Below are 21,864 nucleotides of genomic sequence, written 5' to 3'. Positions count from 1 at the left end.
ATACATTGCAAATCTACTTTTGCATATTATGGTTGTGCTTGTTAACTGCTTAGTAAAATAATTTGAATAAGGTCTAAAGTTGTTCGCAAACGGGTTTCTTATTGGCTTGGGGACGTTACTTTTGGACTTGGAATAAACGTGTAAATGTATATTGTATGTATGGGCAAACGTGTTCCGCTTGGTTTGATTACAGGAGACGCTCTACTTGGCCAGATAATAAGGAGCCCTAGTATGGGCCAGGGCGTAGACGCGCCTCGGACACGCAAGTGTGAGACGACAGATTCACTTCGAAATGGGGCAAACGACGACAAGTGTTGTGGGGGTCGTCTACTCTAGAAGAGTGATTTCTTCCTTGACTAAAAATTCAACAACTTCCTCATCGACCTCTTCGGTTTCCAAGTTATCTGTGTCCACATCTGAAAAAAGAAAAGTGTTTCATTAAAGACAACGAAACGGAGATGCAAACTTTTTCCAAAACTTACGTCCTCGCAGCATGACGCGACGACTCTTCTGTTCCTTCCATTCGCCAATGCGCTTGTTGCGATACTCCATGAAGGTCTCGCACAGTTGGGAACGCTTCTCGAGCAGCTCCTTGGAGGCGCGGGTGAGTCGCAGGCGATCCTTCTGCTCGAAGGCGGGATAGTACTTCTTCAAGTTCTTCTTGATATCCTTCTGCTTGTCCTCGCTGAGGAGGGTCGGAGGCCTGGGACGCCAAAGGAACTGCACAAAGTTCTTCAAAATGGTGCGCTTGATGATGCGCCCCTGGACCGTGTACATGTTGAAGCCGGTATCCTCCTTGACCTTCCAGGAAGAGACGCCAGTGACCACATAGCGGCCAGTGGGATCCCACTCAACCTCGGAGGCACGGAAATGATCAGGCGACGCACTGATGATGTAGTCATTGGTCGAATCGACAAACTCAAAGGTGCCCATTGTCAGATTGGCCATCACTATGAACTGCCCTCGTGGTGACCAGAACAGATGCGTACAAGACTTCTTCTCCAGCCGCTTGACCAGGCTCGGCTTCACGCCCTTGTTAATCTCGTAGAAGCTCACATTGGCGGAGTTGGGCTCGCCGTGGATAATAGAGAACTTGTTGCCGATGGGCTCCCAGGCAAAGGCCAGGATGAGCTCGCGAATCTCCACCGAATCGACTGGGACCTCCTTCTCCCGCATGTGGAAGATCTCAAAGTTGTAGAACATGCCCAGGAACTTGACGTCCAGCTCCTTCTTGTCCTTCTTCAACTTGGAATAGCGATCCACTTTGACGCACAGATAGTCGCCGGACTTCTGCCAGTGGAGCTTGCAATCGGCCACATGGAATAGGTTCTTGTTGCGAGTCTCCCGCTTCTTGGGTATCTCCATTAAGGTGACGCGGGCAGGTATTTGATTCTGCTCCTCCACCCAGTAGGCAATCACATTGTCCGTGGGCGACCAGGAGAATCCTCGGATGCCAGGAATCTTGATGGATTTCAGATCCAGCAGATAGAAGGAGGGTGTTTCATAGATGTGGATCAAGTTGTCGCCCATCCTGGCCACATACTTGTCGTCGTGCGACCAACGGAACATAGACAGGACCGACATGCCGTCGGCCACAAACGAGCGCTTCTCAGCGCCAGTGCGTATGTCCCAAATGATAATCTTCTGACCTGTCGGGGTGGGGCCGTAGGTTACCAAATAGTTTTCGCAGGGCGAGAACTCCACAAACTGTGTTCCAGTGTGGGGGAACTTCTGGATCTTCTGGAAACTGCTGCCGCCCCAAATGGCCACGCCGGGCTTGTGGAACGTCACCACATAGGTGCCCAGGGGCGACCACTTGACAAAAGTGTCCGTGAACCGTTCGCGGGTCTCCAGCTCGTTGGGCTCGGGCAGAACATTCTGCCAGAAGCCAACCTGAACGCAGTTCTGGGAAGTTTCCGCTGCCACACAGTATTGGTCATACGTATCGGGGTCATTGATGAAGTTGTACAGATCGTTTTGCACCTTGAAGGACTGCACAGTTGGTGGTTCCCATTTCTCCGGGATGTTCTCGTACCTCGAAACGAAAAAAACCACTTAATTTGTGGGCCATTGAGTAAGAAAATATGTTCTTACTTCTGGAAATCCGTAAACAAATTCACAGCAAACGTATGATTCTTATCCAGCCGATGGTTGTTCAGCTTCTTGACGGCTTCCTCCGCCTGGCCGGCGTGCTTGTACTCCATGAACGCATAGCCCTTCGTCTTGCCCCCTCGTCGACAGGATAAACAACATTCACGATATCGCCGCAGTGCGAGAAGAGCTTGTTGATGACCGATTTCAATTTTTCCAAACGCACCGGCTCCACCTTAGGGATATTGTCCACGACGACAACGCTCTCCACACCGTCGGCCTCGGAAGGCCGCTGCGCCAGCATGTCACCGAGCAGATCTGCAATACATTATATGAATTATTTATATTTTCGCACATTCATCACATTGAGGTTAGTTTTCCGCGTGTGCTGCGCTGGCAGGCCCGGAGCCGGAACTTGTAATTACCATCATCGCTAATATTGTCCACGAAATTGGGCGGATCTTCGAAATTGGGCTCCTCGTTGTAGTCACTGTCGTTCGCATCGCCACCGGAATGGTCTTCACTCTTCTTTTTAGCCATTTTCAACGATCTATTTGCAAATTTTCCGTCATCAAACACAAACGCACGAAGTGAAAAGAGCCTAGTGATGGGATTTTACATGCATTTTGATGTACAATCGATATATGGAATTGCTGATATTTTGTTGGGCGGCGAATCTATTGGATATTTGGATATGGATATATTTGTGGAATATACTATCAACGCAACTATTTTTCTGGATTCAGTTGAGCTTTTTTTCGCTTCTGTTGTTCAAGTTGTTTGCGAGATTTTTCGTATCGATGTACAAGATCGGTATATATATATATTCTTTTAATATGACTGTAAACTGAAATTCAACAAAAATACCTCAAGAAATGAATATTGTCAATGTGACGATGTTGATTCGATTTGGCTTTTTAGCGAGTGTTCCAGTCCCACCTGAACGATAGGTGGCCAGGGCTGAGGGCGACGCGCCATCTAGCGGAAGTCCAGGGAGGCTCGATGGTGTATTGGGACATCGGGGGGAGCTGGAGCCGTTACTGGGGATATAAGGAAGAGAATAGGATTAGATATATGTATTAGTAAGGGAAAAAGGGATAAATAGGAGTGAAAATATTAGAAAACGTGGATTGGATTATAGAAATCGTGGAGCGTGGACGGAGTAACGTCGAAATTTGAAATTTTGTGCTTAAAACAGAAAGTTTGAAGTGAGTACAGAAAAGGCGGGCGATAAAATAGGTTGTAATGCAGCAAATTTTACTAACAGCCGGCAAGGAATATAGCCACCAGAACCGGGCCAGAAGGTTTCCTGGAGAGGAACACTGGAGTTCGTGAAAGTCGACTGCAGAGAAGAAGACTGTCCAACGTGAACCTGAGTGAGTTCGTTCCAGTTGCGCGTGTGTGAGCCAAGTAGCGCGGGACGTGTGAAGGGGGAGGGTGAAAGAGGACGATTTAGCTGCCAGGGCGATTCTAGCCACACCGCACGATCGTTGCATCGCCTTCCAGTGCGTGACACACGTTTGGTCTCATTCACCAAGTAAAAACCCCGAAACCCTATTCACACACACACACACGCGCACACGTATAAACAGACCTATATAAATTTAGGGCTGACCGGCCACGGCCAGCGATCGCCCGCGTCGTTTGAACTTAAAGAAAAAAACATAATCCGCACCCCAAACACCGTTCCACATTAAATGTTATTTTGTTCCGTGTGTTGTCCTTTATTTAGTATTTAATATTAGAGTAAACCGTTTAACGTAAAATCTTGGCCATTGAACTAAATATGTAAAAACACCAACACCTTTCACGAACCTAAATCTGCGATCAGCTGTTCAGTGCCAGAAGATTAACCCTTAGTGGGTGACGCGGGGGTCCCATCAGTCCACCGTTTTTGGTCGAGCGATTTGTGGAAAATTATTGTTTATTGTTTATGTCCCAGGGACCCTTAACAAGAGCTCTTGGTAGGTTAAGTCTCCGTAGGGGCCCTAGTTAAATTAACTCCCGTAAAACTGGATCCACTCATCTACACATATTCCATTACGTATGGGTGAGGGTATCCCTGTTGGTTGAACGAAAGTTCAGCAGTTATTTCCTTGTCCTTTCCTTTGTACGTTTTGGTGTTTCTTAGTGGTTAGTGATAATTTTGAGTATAGCTATTTATTAATGAGAAAGATGAAATTGTCAATTTTGTAAGATATGAATATTAGTTTATAAGATTTGAATATTAGTTTAAGATTTACTCATCGATAGTATTATAAGAAATACCAATGTACTCGATATATCGATGCCAACACACATTCATTCGAATACGACGATCAAGAAAGAAGAACATATAATAAAACCGTGATATTAAAAGTTTACATATCAGGTGTGGGGTTTGCCCAAAAAAAAAACTCTGTGATGAACTATGCAGACATAAGAGCGAAAACCAAAAGTGAACTTAGCGATAGCCTCTGAACAAACGAATTGTTAAAGATAATTTCCCATTGCCCCTTATTGAGGACTGTCTTGAGTTTTTAGAAAACAAGTACTGTTTTTCCATTATAGATTTGAAAAGTGGGTATCATCAAATAGGCGTAGAAGAAAAATCAGTTCCGTATACATCGTTTGTGACACCGCAAGGACAGTATGAGTACTTGAGAATGCCCTTTGGGTTAAAAAATGGATCCGCTATTTTTCAGAGATTTATTTCGGAGCTCTTGAGAGACTTTATTAGGAACAAAAGCATTGTAGTGTACATGGATGATATATTAGTAGCGACTAAAACAGTTGAAGAACACATGGATATATTAAAAAGACTATGCATTCGGTTTAGCGAGCAAAATTTAGAGATAAATCTAAAAAAGTGTAGGTTTGTCAATCGAAACATCGATTTCCTGGGGTATAAAGTTAATCAAAACGAAATAGTTCCTAGTGATTCCCATATTGAGGCCTTGAAAAAATACCAAGTCCCTCAAAATGTAAAAGCACTGCACTCATGCTTGGGATTCTTTTCGTATTTTCGACGTTTCATGTTGTCATTTGCGACAACAGCTAAGCCCTTGGTGCAGTTGTTAAAAGTAGGTGGTCCGTTTCCCATGAATAGAGAACAGGTGAAGACGTTTGAAACTCTTAAGAATGCGTTGGCAAATCCTCCGGTATTAGCCATATTTAGCCCAAATAGAGAAACGGAATTACATACAGACGCAAGTTCATACGGTTATGGCGCAATACTGATGCAAAGACAAGATGATGGGAAGATGCACCCTGTGTAATATTATTCCGGCAAAACAACAGAAAGAGAATCACGTTATCATAGTTTCGAACTAGAGACATTGGCTATAATTTATGCATTGAGGCGTTTTAGAGCATATTTGGAGCATAGGTCCTTCAAAATAATCACGGATTGTAATTCGTTAGTACAGACGTTAACCAGAAAGTCAATTAGTCCTAAGATAGCACGGTGGTCGCTAGAGTTAGAGAACTATGATTACTCCATTATGCACAGACCTGGAGCCAGTATGGCGCACGTTGATGCGCTGAGCAGACAAGATCAAGTGATGAATATGTTAGAGGATGGTTATAGAGTCAAATACGGTTTAGAAAAGTCTAATTTAGAAAAAGATGAGAGTAGAATGCAATATACAAGGAATAGTGTAAGTAGAGACAACCCTGGTAGTGAGCATAGAGGTACCGTAGAGAACCCTTTGATTAAGTGTAGAGAATTAAATATCAGTAGAGAGCGTAGTAGTACCGTACAGAACCCTGCGATTGAGTGTGGAGAATCAAGTGCAGTAGGAAGTAGATTGGGAAATAGGTGGAAGTCTGATGATAGAGAGAACCTTGGTAGTGATTGTAGAAATAACATAGAGAATAGTGAATATAAGGAAGAGGATGGATCGAAGATTGAAATTAGAGATTTGAGCCAATGTAGAAGAAGCGTTAACGATGTGGTGGGGGGAGTAAAGTACATTAGTAATAGGAATTCAGATAAAGAGAAAAAATGTGTTGAGGATACAGTAGAGAGGGACAAGTTAGAGTTTCAGGAGGAAAGATTACTAAAATCATTGATAGTTGGGGTAGTAGGTGCAACGCCAGAAGATGTTGATTTGATATTGCAAACAGAACAGATGCGAGACAAGGAAGTAGTTAGGATTCGAAAAAAGCTAGAGGATGGAATTGAAGTAGATTTTGAAATGATAGATGGTATTGTTTACAAGAGGAGTTGTGAAAACAAACTATGTTTCTATGTACCAATGTGTATGGAAGAGCAGTTGATAAGGCGGTCACACGAAAAACTAGGACATCTGGCCGCAGAGAAGTGCGTGAGTGACCTTTTGAGGACCTACTGGTTTCCGCCAATGAGAAGTAAAGTGGCAAGGTTCATCAGAAACTGTCTACCGTGTATACTACACTCGATGCCTAAAACAATCCATAACAGAACGCTCCATAGTATCCCAAAGTCGTGTGTTCCTTTTCATACCCTACATGTTGATCATTTGGGTCCGTTGCCGAGTATTAGATCTAAGCGAAAACACCTCCTTGTGGTAATAGATGCATTCACTAACTTTGTCAAATTGTTCCCGGTTAATAGTACCAGCACGCGGGAAGCGAAGGATGCCTTAAGTAAATATTTTGATTTCTATAGTCGCCTTACTAGGATAATATCAGATCGTGGGACCTGTTTCACCTCGTTAGAGTTCTCTAGTTTTCTGCAGGAGAGAGGGATAGAGCACATTAAGGTAGCTACAGGTGCACCGCAGGCGAATGGCCAAGTGGAGCGGGTGAATCGTGTTCTTACTCCTATGTTAGGAAAACTGTCAGAGCCCCTTGAGCAAGCCGATTGGTATAGGTTGATGAGCAAGGTAGAGCACGCCATTAATAACTCCGTTAACAGCAGTACGAAAAAGACACCTAGCACATTGTTATTTGGAATACCCCAGAAAGGACCCGTTGTAGATGAATTAACCGAATACCTAGAGGAGAAGTTAGCGTCAGAACTTAGAGAGTTGGAAACTATAAGAGAAATAGCAAGTGAGAACATACGGTTTTCGCAGAAAAGAAATGAGAAGATGTATGCCCATAAACATAGAGCCCCATTAAAGTATGAACCTGGTGACTATGTAGCAGTCCGGCATGTGGACACAACACCGGGGATCAATAAGAAGTTCGCACCAAAGTATCGAGGACCGTACAGGATCAATAGAGTATTGGATAATGATCGTTATGAGGTTGTCGACATTGAGGACTATCAGTTGACGCAAATGCCATTCCGAAGTATACTAGAACCAGCAAGGCTTAAACCCTGGGTAGAGTGTCTCATAATGTCTCTCATACATAATTTTTATAATTTATAATCAAACTGTTTAAAATAAGGAAATAAATGTGTAATTATATTTGTTTGTAGGAGGGCGGATCACAGGAGCGGCTTTCCAGCGACGAGTGGGAAAATATCCAAAAGAAGAAGTCAGAGTTGTTCCAATAAATATGTTCCTTGTATTTCGGTATATATGTATGTGGACTGTAGGTGCGCGTATGTGCACGACGACAGCTTGTAGCGGGGTGGGAAACGTAACTAAAACTAGGCCTTACGATCTATGCTCCATGATGGCTTGAGCGCCGGGTGGATCGTGGGTCGTAAAGTCTCCCGAGCGCCCCTCCGAGCGCGCGAGAGCGAGTTGAGACCGGAGCGCACGAAGTTGGCACAGTGCGCGGCAATCGTCTGCTGCTGGCCTGAACATCAAGGGTCCCCCGGTAAGGAAGTGCCCGGGAGTAAGGGCCAGCAACTCAGTTGGATCTTCGGACATCGGCGAGAGCGGCCTGGAATTAAGGCATGCTTCGATCTTTGCGAGAAGCGTGGAAAGCTCTTCGAAAGTGTACTTCCGAGTGGACGTGGCTTTGTAAAAGAGAGTTTTGAAACTCTTCACCCCGGCTTCCCACAGTCCTCCCATGTGTGGAGCTCCTGGTGGGATAAAACGCCACGAAACCCGGTGATGGCTGTACGCATCAGTTATCGAGCCCTTGAATGCTTCTAGGAAGTCACGGGAAAGCACCTTGGCGGCACCAACGAAAGTTTTGCCATTGTCGGAGTGAATGCGCTGCGGACACCCTCGTCGTGCGACGAAACGAGCGAAGGCTGCAAGAAATTTCTCGGTCGTGAGATCCGACGTGGGCTCCAAATGGATCGCCTTCGTGGAAAAACACACGAACACACACACATACCCCTTGGTTATCAGGCACGCTCTGCCTGTGTAATTCCGTATTTCGAAGGGACCCGCGTAGTCAATTCCGGTGTGCGTGAACGGTCTGGAAAAGGACGTTCGTTCCGTAGGAAGATCACCCATCATTTGGGCTTGCAACTTCTGTCTGTGGATGACGCATACCTTGCAGGAGTTTACCACCCCCTTCATGAGTTTCTGAACCTTGGGAATCCGGAACATGGATCGGATAAGTCGCACCATTAGTTGGTTCACGCCATGAAGAGTTATCCGGTGGGTGAATTGCGCGAGAAGGCGGGATAGCCGGCAGCGGTACGGCAGAATAATGGGATGCCGTTCGTCGTACTTCAGAAAGGTAGAAGTTGCGATACGGCCACATGCTCTTATGAGCCCATGTTGGTCTAGGAACGGGTTCAAATTCAGGATAGAACTTGACCTTGGCACTGGCCGCTTCTCGCTTAGGCAGTGATGCTCTTGGGAGTATTCCCTGCGCTGAGTCTCTAGGATAAGAGTGCGCTCAGCTTCGGTAATGTCTTCGCTTGCAAGGTGGTCCTCTTGTCCGGTGACCAGCTTCCGGCAGCGTTTTGTGAAGCGAAGGACATAAGCACGGACTCGCAGGGCTCTCTCCAGATTGGAGAACCGATCGAGGAAGTCTTCGGATGGGCTCGGTGCAAAATGAACCTTCAGAGCACGTTGCTCGAGGGTTATCACGGGATCGTCCCCGCCTTTGGCTGGCCATTGATGCCGGGGCCCTTGCAACCACGCTGGTCCGTGCCACCAGAGTTGGTTCTCGACGAGCTCCTGTAAGGATACGCCCCTGCTGGCGAGGTCGGCGGGATTTTGTGCGGACGGAACGTGACCCCAATTCTCGACCCCGGTGGCTTGCGAAATTCTGGTCACTCGGTTGGCCACGAAGGTAGTCCAGTGGCAAGCAGGCTTTTTCAGCCAGGACAGGACTATAGCGGAATCTGTCCAGAAGTAACAGGTTGTAGGTGCGCTTGGCATATTTGGCAGGATAGCCGTCGCCATTTCGGACAGCAGCACGGCGCCGCACAGCTCTAACCGGGGGAGCGATACAGTCTTAACGGGTGCGACTCGTGTTTTCGCGGTAAGCAACTGCACCTTGACCAGGTGGTCAGTCTCGATGCGTACGTAGATCGCCGCACCGTACGCCTTTTCGGACGCATCGCAAAATCCGTGATGCTCGACCCTTACAGCTGGTTCGGAGCCAATCCACCTTGGAATGCGGATCTGGTCGAGAGCGGAGTAGCTCCGCAGAAAACTCTGCCAGCGCTGACGCATCTCGGTCGGAAGATCTTCGTCCCATCCCACTTCTTGCAACCAGATGAAGATCTTTGACCGGACAATGAAAGGCGCCAACCAGCCCGCAGGGTCGAACAACCTTGCTATCTGGGAAAGCACCGCTCGCTTGGTATTGGATGCCGTAGATGCCAGTTCTGGCGGAACGAAGAAGAAATCGTCTGTTGTCGCCTTCCAGCGAATTCCGAGAGTCTTGGCTGTGCGTTCTGCCTCGAGTTCAAGGAAGTCGGGGTGAAGGAGATGGTCATTCGGAATGGTAGTCAGGATATCCTTGTGGTTGGACGTCCATTTTCTCAGTGGAAACCCGGCAGAACTCAGGGCGCCCTGTAACTCGCGGATAGCTAGTTGAGCCTCAGTGGGAGAGTCTGCTCCCGCTAGGACGTCGTCGACATACATACAGGACCGAATGATGTGACTGGCTCTTGGGAATCGGGACTGGACATCGTCTGCAAGCTGTTGCAACACCCGGATGGCGAGAAAGGGAGCACAATTGACTCCAAAGGTGACAGTTTGCAACTCATAGTCATCTCGCCCTCCTTGTTGCGAAACAAAATTCGCTGGAAGGGGGTGTGCTTCGGATCTACCCAAATCTGCCGATACATCTTGGTGATGTCAGCATTGAAGACGTACCGGTAGTAGCGCCACTTCAGGATCTGAAGGGTTAAGTCGGACTGGAGAACAGGGCCGGGGTGCAGAAGGTCATTCAAGCTGATACCGTTAGTCGACGGGCTGCATGCGTTAAATACAACGCGGACTTTCGTGGTGGTGCTATCCGGCTTGAAGACAGCGTGGTGCGGCAGGTAGTAGGTTGAGGACCCATGAGTCGGAAGAACTTCTGTCATGTGTCCAAGCTCTAGGTATTCTTGGATCACGGTGTCGTACTGCTCTTGTAGGGGACTGTTTCTTTTCAAGCGATTTTCGTTTCATAGGATCTGGGCCAGCGCGGTTGCCCTTGAATACCCCAGATCTGATCCGAGATGATCTGGGTCGCGAAACGGTAACGTGACGACGTATTTCCCGCTTGGCGTTCTTGACGTAGTTCGGAGGAAATTTCTTTCGCAGTACGAATCCGACTCGCTTTCTATTTTAGTAGGAATGTCCTCCACCTCCCAAAACTTTGTGAGCAGTTTGTCTAACGGAGTCTCTAGCTCGGTGGAAATTTGCGTGGAGAAGGATGCGACCCTGCCTTGTACCGTGTTTGGCACTGGGCCTGTAAGAACCCATCCGAAAATGGTCTCCTGTCCGAGGAGAGATCCACAGATGTTCGTTTGTGAGCCGCCTGATAGTTCCGGCAGGACATAGGCTGTGGCGTCCAAGTGTAAGCCCGGCTTAGTCGGGGAGCGGATGGAAAAATGGCAGAGCTTCTTGGACTGAGCGGATATGGTCTGATTGAGGCCCGAGACCTGTGCCTGGGCGAGTCGGAATGGCAACTTAATGATCTGGAAGAGACGTTCCGTAATGAACGTCGCCTCGGAGCCCGGGTCGATTAGAGCGCGTGCGCGAAAGTTTGTCCCCAAGTGGCAAATATTAATAATAGCCGTGCCCAGAAGTACCGCCCTCTTGCCCGAGGTGAAATAGTTCTGAACGCTAGGCTGAGCTTCGGCAGGAGTCGGAAGTGGTACGGAGTTGGGCACGGATTGGCTGGAAGCGTATGATGCCGGTCTCCACACGTGTTGCAGTTGTGGGCGCTTTGGCATTCACGAATCTGGTGACCTCTTGCGAAACAGTTTAAGCAAATCATTTTTTGCTTAATATAGCTGGAGCGAGCATCAGGTCTCATCTGAAGGAATTGAGGGCATACCCGGATCGGATGGTTCTCTTTGGAGCAAAGATCACACGTTCTCCGCTTCGGATCCACAGTTGTTCCGAACGAGTGAACCCGCCTTGCAACAGGGCTCCCTTGGGAACGGAATGGGTTGGGATTGCCCTTTGAACTCTCTGACATGGGTAGACTCGCCCTGGAGTGGGCCTGAGTCTCCATGCCTGGATGGCCATCCTCGGTCACCTCGAGAGACAGGTACCGCTCCGCCAGGAACTTGTCCATAGCGTGCCAGGTGGGAATTTCGGACTTGTGTGTCACGGACTGCTCCCAAAGCTCCAAAGTCGCTTTCGGCAACTTCGCGGATATGAGGTACACAAACACTCCGTCAGCGAAAATGCTGTCTGTGGAGACCTCGGAGTGGTTGAGTGTCGTAAGGCACTTGTGGACGGCCCTCTGAAGCTCTTTTAGCGCTGCAGCTGACTCGGTGCGGATTTGGGGCAGACTGAAAAGGATCTTCAGCTGGGCTTTGAGTATCAGCCTCTTGTTTTGGAAACGCTCACGGAGGGCGCTCCATGCGGACGCGAACCCTTCGTTCGTGAGTGGAGCCTGTGCCACTATGTCGTGGGCCTCACCGCTTGTTTTTTTGTTGAGGTGGAACAGTTTTTCTACTGGAGCCAACCTCGGGTTCTCTATATATATGGCGGTGAACAGGTCTCGGAACGTGGGCCACTGCTGGTAGTCCCCACTGAAAACATCAGTGTCACATGGAGGAAGACGGCAACCGCCGGAAGTCGGCACTTGAATGGCCAGTTGAGGCGTGTGAGGGACAGTCGGGGGTTCGAGCTGATCGTTCAGTTCGGCAAGGCATTGCGCGTAGACCGCGTAGCAGTCATCGTACATCCCCTGGACGTCAGCTGCCCCCTCTGGATCTACTTCCGTTATCGCCTCCACACAGGCCTCGAACTCCGCGTCCACCTTCGCCCACAGGCTTCGGAGTTGATCTCGATGGACTTGGGAGAGCGAGCGGGTTGGTGTGCTAGCATCTGGAGCGCTGAGCTTCTGGTCGAAGCGTGTCAGTCTGCTTGCAGCCAAGGCAAACTTAGACCGTGCGGAACTGGCGACCGATTGGGCCATAGTGCTCGGAACCGTGCGAGGGACGACCGAGGGGAGCAACAAGGCCTCAAAGGCATGTGGTGTGTGAGCCCTGGACGTGGTCGGACCTCGCTCAGCTGGGGCCGGACGGGAAGCTGTGGGCGTAGTGATTGAGCCCTTGGAGCTGGGTGGATGGGTCAAACTCAGCGAACTCCCCCGCATGGTTGGCTGATGGATTTGCGATAGCGCGTATCAGAGTCGCAAAGCAGGTGAGCGGAAATGGAGAAGTGGAAGTTGTGAACGACGAACCGTGGTTATGTGGCCTTGGCGGGATTTATCGCGAGTATTTATATAGTAGAAGTCGGGCACCGTGGCCGGAATATATAAATATAAAATACTACGATCAAATAAAAAACAAAGGGCCAACCAAGAGCGACTAATAAGGATGAGCAATGATATGGATGCACAAGGTACCCCTATATAGAGTCGGTTGCAAACGAATGTTGAAAACAATATACCCTCGAAGTGCTGGGTAGCGCTACACTTGGCGTTCCGTTACGGTCAAGCGCGGCACCGAAAAATATTCTCCCACCAACAACAGCGCAAGCAAACGGTGGAGAAGCGAAAGCGAAAGGAAAAACGAAACGAATGCACCGCTGCTGCTGCTTGTATGTGTGTGCGTATGGATGTAAGTGCTATGTACAGTGGCTTGGGTTGACGACCCAACTTTTTGGCGAGATGTAAAACAACGGTTAAAACGGTGGATGACCGTTTTATATGCAATATGTATAATTTTAAAATGCGTACGTATGTATGTATATGTAAGATAAATATATATGTGGTGCCGTATGTATGGATCGTGTCTTATCTTTGTTGGCAATATATGTAATTAGTTAAATACGGAGACGCAGTGATTTATTTTCTCTATTTATAAAACCGAAAACCGATGGAGCGTTGAGCATGGAAAAAAAAAACAACAAACCAATTGCTTGGATTGCGTTTGCGATGTGTACATGTGCTTGTATGCATGTGCATATGTCAGCAACCAAAGCTCAGCTGGTAGCTGGGAGAGGTAGGAATATATAAATTTTAATTTTATTTCTTTCAATTTTTATTTTATTTTATTCGGTTTGAGATAGGCGTGGCGACGGCCGACGCGGTTGATTTCTCCCCCGAACTACTCTACTGCTTACAAGTAAGTTCCCAGCACTCCCGACGCTCACTGCTCGTTCTGCAACATTGTTGCGTACCCAAAACTCCGGTGTCGCTGGGCAACATCCCCTGTATAACGGCTGATCTTGTTTTTATATATTTTTTCGATCGATTGTGTTAACTCCTCCTTCACTTAAGTGGAAGACGTCCTCGGATTCCTTTAAGCCGTCAATTAGCACTTGGAGGTCACGTTGGCGTCTGTTTCTCGGAGCCAATCCAGATATTATCGGTCTTCTTACGAGTCCTGATTCCAGTTGGTCGATGTGTCGTAAGTTTCCATACTTAACCTTTATAAGTACGGCAAGCTCGGTACGTCTTCATGGTTTGTTATGTCGAGGAATGTGGATACTGTTGATCCTGGAGACTTCCTCGCGTAGTTCTGTTTATCGATTGTATCCACTATGTCGTTTATGATGATTATGCCATCATCGATGCGTGTTACAGGTTCGAGATGGCTGGGCCGAGTTGGACAGTGCGCGATGACACCGGAGTGTAGTTGCTGCGCACAAGTTGTGTAGGGAAGTTTTTTACAGAATGTTGTTGTAAGAGTGGTAGCGCAGTTTCCGATAGCTGTAACATGGTTACCACCGTCGGCAATTTTTCGTCTTCGGCGAAGTTAATTGTGATGCCGTTGTGCTCAACAGGGTGATTACAGATTAATCTTACAGAATATTTAAGGCTTAGGAAAGAATTCATTATTAAATAAAACTTTGATTTTAGCTTCCTCTATTAAATCAGTAATAGTTAAATTCGTAGAGTGTTCATTAATTATTCTTCTCAAATCGTGAGAGTCTAATACGGAAGGGTTAACAATTCCTATCTTTGCAAGTGTAACTGATAACATTAATGCTTTTAATTCTGAAATAATTATTCTGTTTCTTGAAAGTAATGTCTCATTTGCGGTTGTAGGAATTGGTTTCTTAACTCTTCTGTATCCTCTATTATTGTTGTATATTAAATAGTGAAGAGGAATATGAACTCATTATGAACTGATGTCTATCTTAAATTGTCCTTGTGGACCACCCTTCCTTTTATTAGGACCGTTGTCCCCAAGTCTGCCTCGATTTTATTTTCGGTGTACAAAGGTGTCAGTTTGTTTCCTAATCGTTTGTTTGCTTTTACAAGGACTGTGTCACCTACTTGAAACTGTCTATCATGTCTTACTTCATTCAGTTTTTTCATTTGGAGTTGTTGTGCTTTATGAACTCTATTCCTGATTTCCACCTCAAGTTCAGGGGAGGACGAGTGAATTACATCGACCGGACGTTTCTTCGTTACGGAGTGAACTGTGTTATTGTATTCAATAGTTGCTTGAAGTATCGTTTCCACAGTATTTGTAAGCTTCCTTTGGGCTGTTAAACATCTCGCAATGTCATTAAGGGTGCTATGGAATCTTTCGACTTGTCCATTGGAAGTACTATGAAGTGGTGGAGAATTTATAATTTGAATGTTATATTGGTTACTTAATAATGATTTTATTGTCTTGGACTTTATTGAAGGTTCGTTATCGCAATAGATCGTCTTGGTGTTCCGGTAAAAATTGATAAGTTGTAAAATTGCTGATTGTATGTGAACTATTGTTCATTATTAAATAAAACTTTGATTTTAGCTTCCTCTATTAAATCAGTAATAGTTAAATTCGTAGAGTGTTCATTAATTATTCTTCTCAAATCGTGAGAGTCTAATACGGAAGGGTTAACAATTCCTATCTTTGCAAGTGTAACTGATAACATTAATGCTTTTAATTCTGAAATAATTATTCTGTTTCTTGAAAGTAATGTCTCATTTGCGATTGTAGGAATTGGTTTCTTAACTCTTCTGTATCCTCTATTATTGTTGTATATTGAATAGTGAAGAGGAATATGAACTCATTATGAACTGATGTCTATCTTAAATTGTCCTTGTGGACCACCCTTCCTTTTATTAGGACCGTTGTCCCCAAGTCTGCCTCGATTTTATTTTCGGTGTACAAAGGTGTCAGTTTGTTTCCTAATCGTTTGTTTGCTTTTACAAGGACTGTGTCACCTACTTGAAACTGTCTATCATGTCTTACTTCATTCAGTTTTTTCATTTGGAGTTGTTGTGCTTTATGAACTCTATTCCTGATTTCCACCTCAAGTTCAGGGGAGGACGAGTGAATTACATCGACCGGACGTTTCTTCGTTACGGAGTGAACTGTGTTATTGTATTCAATAGTTGCTTGAAGTATCGTTTCCACAGTATTTGTAAGCTTCCTTTGGGCTGTTAAACATCTCGCAATGTCATTAAGGGTGCTATGGAATCTTTCGACTTGTCCATTGGAAGTACTATGAAGTGGTGGAGCATTTATAATTTGAATGTTATATTGGTTACTTAATAATGATTTTATAGTCTCGGACTTTATGGAAGGTTCGTTATCGCAATAGATCGTCTTGGTGTTCCGGTAAAAATTGATAAGTTGTAAAATTGCTGATTGTATGTCAACTATTGTTCTTGAAGCGATGGGTTGGACAACTGCAAATTTTGAAAGCTTGTCTATGCATGTGAGGAAATATTTTTTATCGGTTGAATATACGTCGATATGTAGCATTTCGCCCACATACGAGGGTATGGGTGTTTCCCCAAGTATTTGTTTTTGTGGGTGTCGGTTGTACTTGGCCGTTTGACAAATTTTGCAATTTGCAACAACCTCGACTGCTAATTTGGTCATTTTCGGGAAAAAATAGTCTTGTAAAATTTGTTTTACATTCTCCTGTGCCGCCCTATGGGCTCTATTGTGTTCTGTAATAACTATTTCTTTTTGTTCGTTCTTGTCCAAAATGTCATTTACTATATGTTTTGTGTATCGGAATATTGTTGTTGGAAATGTTTCTATTAATTTATGTTGAATGAATGCTAATATGGGTAATTCGCAGTGGATTGCATTTGCGACATCTTTTTTGACAGCGTCACTTATTTTTTTAATTAACGAGTCCCTACTTGAGAAATATATTGTATGTCGGATCTTTTCACCGAACAAAATGGTTGTGCGATTTGAAGCTACATCATGTTCCTCTATTATAATTTGGTTTCGAAAACAGTTGATTGGTTTGTCTGTTGATTCTATAGTGTATGTAAGTGATATTTCGCTGGGTATTGTGGCCCTGTCTGACTATGCATCATCTTCTAAGGTATGGATGTTGTGTCGTGATAGTGCGTCAGCGACGAAGTTTTCTTTTGCTGGCTTGTAGAAGATATTTGCATTGTACTCGTCTATGAGAGCTTTCCAACGTCTTATTTTTGCGTTTGGGTTGCGATCAGAAACTGCAAACGTTAGAGGCTGATGGTCTGTAAAAATATTTAAATTTTTTACTCCGTATAGATAGTTTCTGAGGTTTTTCAAAGCCCAAACTATAGCGAGCAGCTCTCTTTCGTTTGTTGCAAAGTTAAGTTCCCTATCATTTAGTGTCCTTGATATCATGGTAATTGGCTTCCCGTCTTGTGATAAGACGGCTCCCAGACCGAAGGACGAAGCATCTGTTGTTAGGTCAAATGCTTTCTTATAGTCAGGATAGAGTAACATTACGCTTTCGGATGCCAGAATCTATTTTAGTTTATTGAATGCCGCGCACTGACTTTCGTCTAATTTGACTGGTATTTTCTTTGACTGTCCGGCGCTTACCTTGCCATTTTCGCCCTTAAGGATGTCACTTATGGGTTTAGCTATGGAGTCTTTAATAAAACATCTATAGTAACTTGCAAGTCCAAGGAATGATCTGACGTTGAACAAAGTGGTTGGTTGTTCGTAGTTACGAATCGCTTCCACTTTATTGGGGCATGTTTTTGTACCATTACTTGAGACGACGAATCCTAAGTATTCGACATTCTCCTTGAAAAAGTGCGATTTTTCGCGCGAAACTCTCATATTGGCATCGTACAGTTTGTCTAAGACCCATGCGATATGCTTGACATGGCTTTCCATGTTTTCGGAAAAAATGATTACATCATCGACATAAACATAGCAAGTTTTCCCAATTTGCTCTCTGAGCACGTCGTCAATGGCCCTCTGAATAATACTAGGTGCATTTTTCAAGCCAAAGGGGAGTCTACAGAACTCATACTTCCCACTTGCTACGGAGAAAGCTGTTTTTTCTCTATCTTTTTCTGCAAGTAAAATCTGATGGAATCCAGATTTAAGATCTAGGGTTGTAAAGTATTTAGCTGTACCCAAGTTGGATAATATAGAAACTATATTGGGAATGGGATATTTGTCATCTGTTGTTTTTAAATTTAGTTTCCTGAAATCTATGACCAAACGTTTTTTTTTTATTTCCCTGTTCATCGGTAGCTTTTTTGTCTACAACCCAAACGGGGTTGTTGTATGGTGACCGAGACGGTCGTATTATACCACCTTTCAACAAGTCTTGAGTTTCTGCATTTACGAATTCTGAAACGCCCATTGGATATGGGTACAATTTTGAATATATGGGATCTTCATTTTCTGTTCGGATAGTCCCAATGATATTTGTATTATATGGGAGTGCTTCATTTGGGTCTGCGAAAACCCCTGTTCGGTTTCCTGAAACTTTTGGGATATAGTCTCAGGGACCTGTATTTCCTCGACATTTTTGAAATTTATGTTTGCACATTTTAAAAATTGGATTGTTTCGGAACCGAAGTTTGTTATTAATTTCTTATTCTTTAAGTCCAGTAGAACGTCACTCTGTTTTAATAGGTCAAGTCCAATTATAACGTCAAATGTCGTGAGGTTTGGTAGTAAAAAAAATGTTGAGTTGGTATTGAAAAGGTGCATTATACATTTTTTGTCTATGCCACTATAGCCATGGATTGACTTCACTCGGAAGGGTTTATTTACTAGGGTAATATGTTTTAGTTCTTTTAGTTCTTTTAATGGTTTTATGTAGTTTTTAGAAGCTCCTGTATCTATGAGTAATTTGATTGTTCTCCCTGCTACTGTCCTTTCTATGAACGGAAGCAAGGAGTTATGTCAAAAAAATTAATCTGGTCATAATCTGAAAGGTCGTTTTCTATGCCATCAACTTCGGCGTTTGCTATAGTTTGGTAATCCTGTTCTTCCTGATCGAGTAGGGTATCTTCTGCTTCTACGTGGTTAATTCTTTGTTGTTTCGGTCCCGTAAAACGTGCGCTACTATTGTTCGGTTGCTTGTTTGTTTGTCCCTGGTTGTTGTAGTCCGATTGGTTGTTTTGTTGCTGACTTTGCCACTGGTTTTGTCTCTGAAGCGCGCTATTTTGTTGATACTGAGTAGTCTGCCTAAAACGTGAGGATGTGTCCACGTCCATTGGTTGGCCCTGTTCTGATTTTGGTAAAAATTCTTGTTTCCTATACTGTGGGAGTTTCCCTAGTTGTCTTTGCCTTGTGTCCGTCATTAAATTCTCTCTGCCATGCTGTCTTTGTTCAGTTCTCTGAGCTTTTTCTTCTATGCTACGGGCGTAGTTTGAAGCGAACATATATCGATCATGATTAGCCTCAACTTCTTGAGCCAATGCCAAAGCAGAGGGTAGATCTTTTGGTCTTGCCGAGAATAGAACATCACTTAAAGTCTTCTTGATTCCTGAGATGAACACTCGTAGAGCGTCCGCTCTGTATTTCTCATTCAATGAAGAAGCTACAGTGGTTTCGTTAGTCATAATTGTTTTGTTTATAAGGAGGGTCAGTTTCTTTTCTACTTCGTCATAGTACTGTAATAATGTAAAATTTCCCTGCCGGAGCGTTGACATCTCTTGTTCAATTAAGTATATTGGTCGTTTGTCTGCGTACGTAAAGTCTAGTCGATCTATAATGGCTTTAAAATTAAGGGGAGTGTCGAAAGAAGAGAGTACCATATCAGCTGAGTTCTTAACTTTGTTTCTCAGTATTCCTAAAGCTTGATAATGTTTTGAGCTACCGTCAAATTTCTCATAAACTTTGTATGCGGTATGCGCAGCCTTCCTCCATGAGACATAGGTTTCATTCTTTCCCTCAAAGTCGGGCAGGGATTTCATAATATCAAGAGTCTCATTACAGACAACGTCTGTTCTTATCTCTGCATCCTTGTACGCCACCACTTGAGGAGCGTTAATTTGTACACTATTTAAGCTCTCCTGAATACCCTGTAGTTTTGAAGTGAAGCTCTGTTCCTGTACGGCTAGTGCGCTTGAAACCGCGGCCTCTATCATGAGTCTGAGCTGCTCGTTTGATATATTCATTTCTAAATTTATGTTCTCTATTACGTCTTCCTGATAATTTGTTCCTTTTAGTTTCTGAAATTCTTTTACCAAATCTTGTACTTCCTTATCACTCATAACCTAAACAAAAAATGCACCTGTTTTTATTTATTTCACTATCAATCAACTTGCAAGACTAAATTGTGTTTTATGTGGGGTTTTGAGTTTTTTTTTTTTTTTTTTTTTAATGAACACTCTACTCACATGTTCTTTGTCATAAACTATGTTAGTATAGCTGCTTCTTGATGTCTTCTTGTTGGTAGGTGTATGGTGGTGTATGGTGTACGGTTTATGGTGTATGGTAGTATGGTGTCTTCTTTGTCTTCCAGATGCTGCTGGATCTGTTTTTTTTTTTTATGTTCAATTGCGTGTATTGGTTTTTTATTTTTGCCGCTGGTTCAGGTTTTGCCGTGGGTTCGAATTAGTTGGGCGCCAATTTTAATTTTATTTCTTTCAATTTTTATTTTATTTTATTCGGTTTGAGATAGGCGTGGCAACGGCCGACGCGGTTGATTTCTCCCCCCGAACTACTCTACTGCTTACAAGTAAGTTCCCAGCACTCCCGACGCTCACTGCTCGTTCTGCAACATTGTTGCGTACCCAAAACTCCGGTGTCGCTGGGCAACATCCCCTGTATAACGGCTGATCTTGTTTTTATATATTTTTTCGATCGATTGTGTTAACTTATACACTGGATCGGAGGTTGACCGCAGGAGCTTGCTCGGATCAAATTAAACCTTTGGAGAAGTAGGTGGCCACAACCGTTGGCAGAACGAAGTATGGTTTAATTTGGAGCTAGAGCGAGAAATGAATACATATGTACATATGTATGCCACGGGTACTCGGACTGGGATGGAAAACTCGCACAAAATCACTGCACTGGTGTTGGGCTTACTTATCTTGAACCTAGAGCGATCCGCCGATGCTGGCTGGGGTAAGCTTCTCCTTATGGGGAAGGCGAAGATCCGGCTCGAAGGACCAATGTTTGTAGGAGGGCGGATCACCGGAGCGGCTTTCTAGCGACGAGTGGGAAAATATCCAAAAGAAGAAGTCAGAGTTGTTCCAATAAATATGTTCCTTGTATTTCGGTATATATGTATGTATGTATGTGGACTGTAGGTGCGCGTATGTGCACGACGACAGCTTGTAGCGGGGTGGGAAACGTAACTAAAACTAGGCCTTACGATCTATGCTCCATGATGGCTTGAGCGCCGGGTGGATCGTGGGTCGTAAAGTCTCCCGAGCGCCCCTCCGAGCGCGCAAGAGCGAGTTGAGACCGGAGCGCACGAAGTTGGCACAGTGCGCGGCAATCGTCTGCTGCTGGCCTGAACAATATTATTGTAATATTTTATATTTTGTGGTATAAATCAAACAAATAACAGCTTTTATTTCATTTACCGCGCCCTAGTGTACCATACCCCCACCCCCTGCCCATTCTTCATTTATTTTGTGGCGGTAGGTCAGCTCATCAAAAGACCCAAAACAAGAACCAAACTCAAATTTGAGTTCTAGCGGCCAGCAATACTAAACACACACACGCAAAGTACGTGAGAATGCATGTGCACCCATACACTAAAACATGCTGGTGGCAAAACAGAACCAGACCTGAGAGAGTTCAAAAAATCTGAAAAAGCATACAATCACATATTTTTTTCGAAACATATTGCGTGTGTACTAACACATGCAAAGATGTTCTCTCTGCGCTCTCTCTCTCATGATGACGTCACTCTGGGGTACTGAACGCGCTAGCCAGTGTGTGACGCTTTCGTTGTATGAACTGGCACATCTATATACTGTATGGTTAGTGGTACAACTGATCTAACGACGTGAAACAACAGAAAAATAGAGTCCTGACCTCAAAATCGTTTCCGGTGATAATATAATTAATTAAAATAATTCATAATTTTTCCACTCAAATGAAATATCACCCACAAATATATTATACATATATCGATATATTGATGTACATCAATGTATATTTTA

At 44.6% G+C, this 21,864-nt stretch overlaps 1 pseudogene; it reads right to left on the bottom strand.

Annotated features, from left to right (window-relative positions):
* Positions 1-74: 74 nt before the first annotated feature.
* On the bottom strand, positions 75-2,687 carry LOC117190478 (annotated as a pseudogene).
* Between the last annotated feature and the right edge of the window lie 19,177 nt (positions 2,688-21,864).

Source organism: Drosophila miranda, assembly GCF_003369915.1.
Source record: "Drosophila miranda strain MSH22 chromosome Y unlocalized genomic scaffold, D.miranda_PacBio2.1 Contig_Y1_pilon, whole genome shotgun sequence".
In the NCBI taxonomy this organism is placed as follows: domain Eukaryota; kingdom Metazoa; phylum Arthropoda; class Insecta; order Diptera; family Drosophilidae; genus Drosophila; species Drosophila miranda.
Note: the sequence above shows the minus strand (reverse complement) of the source record. Positions and strands in the feature narration are given on the sequence as shown.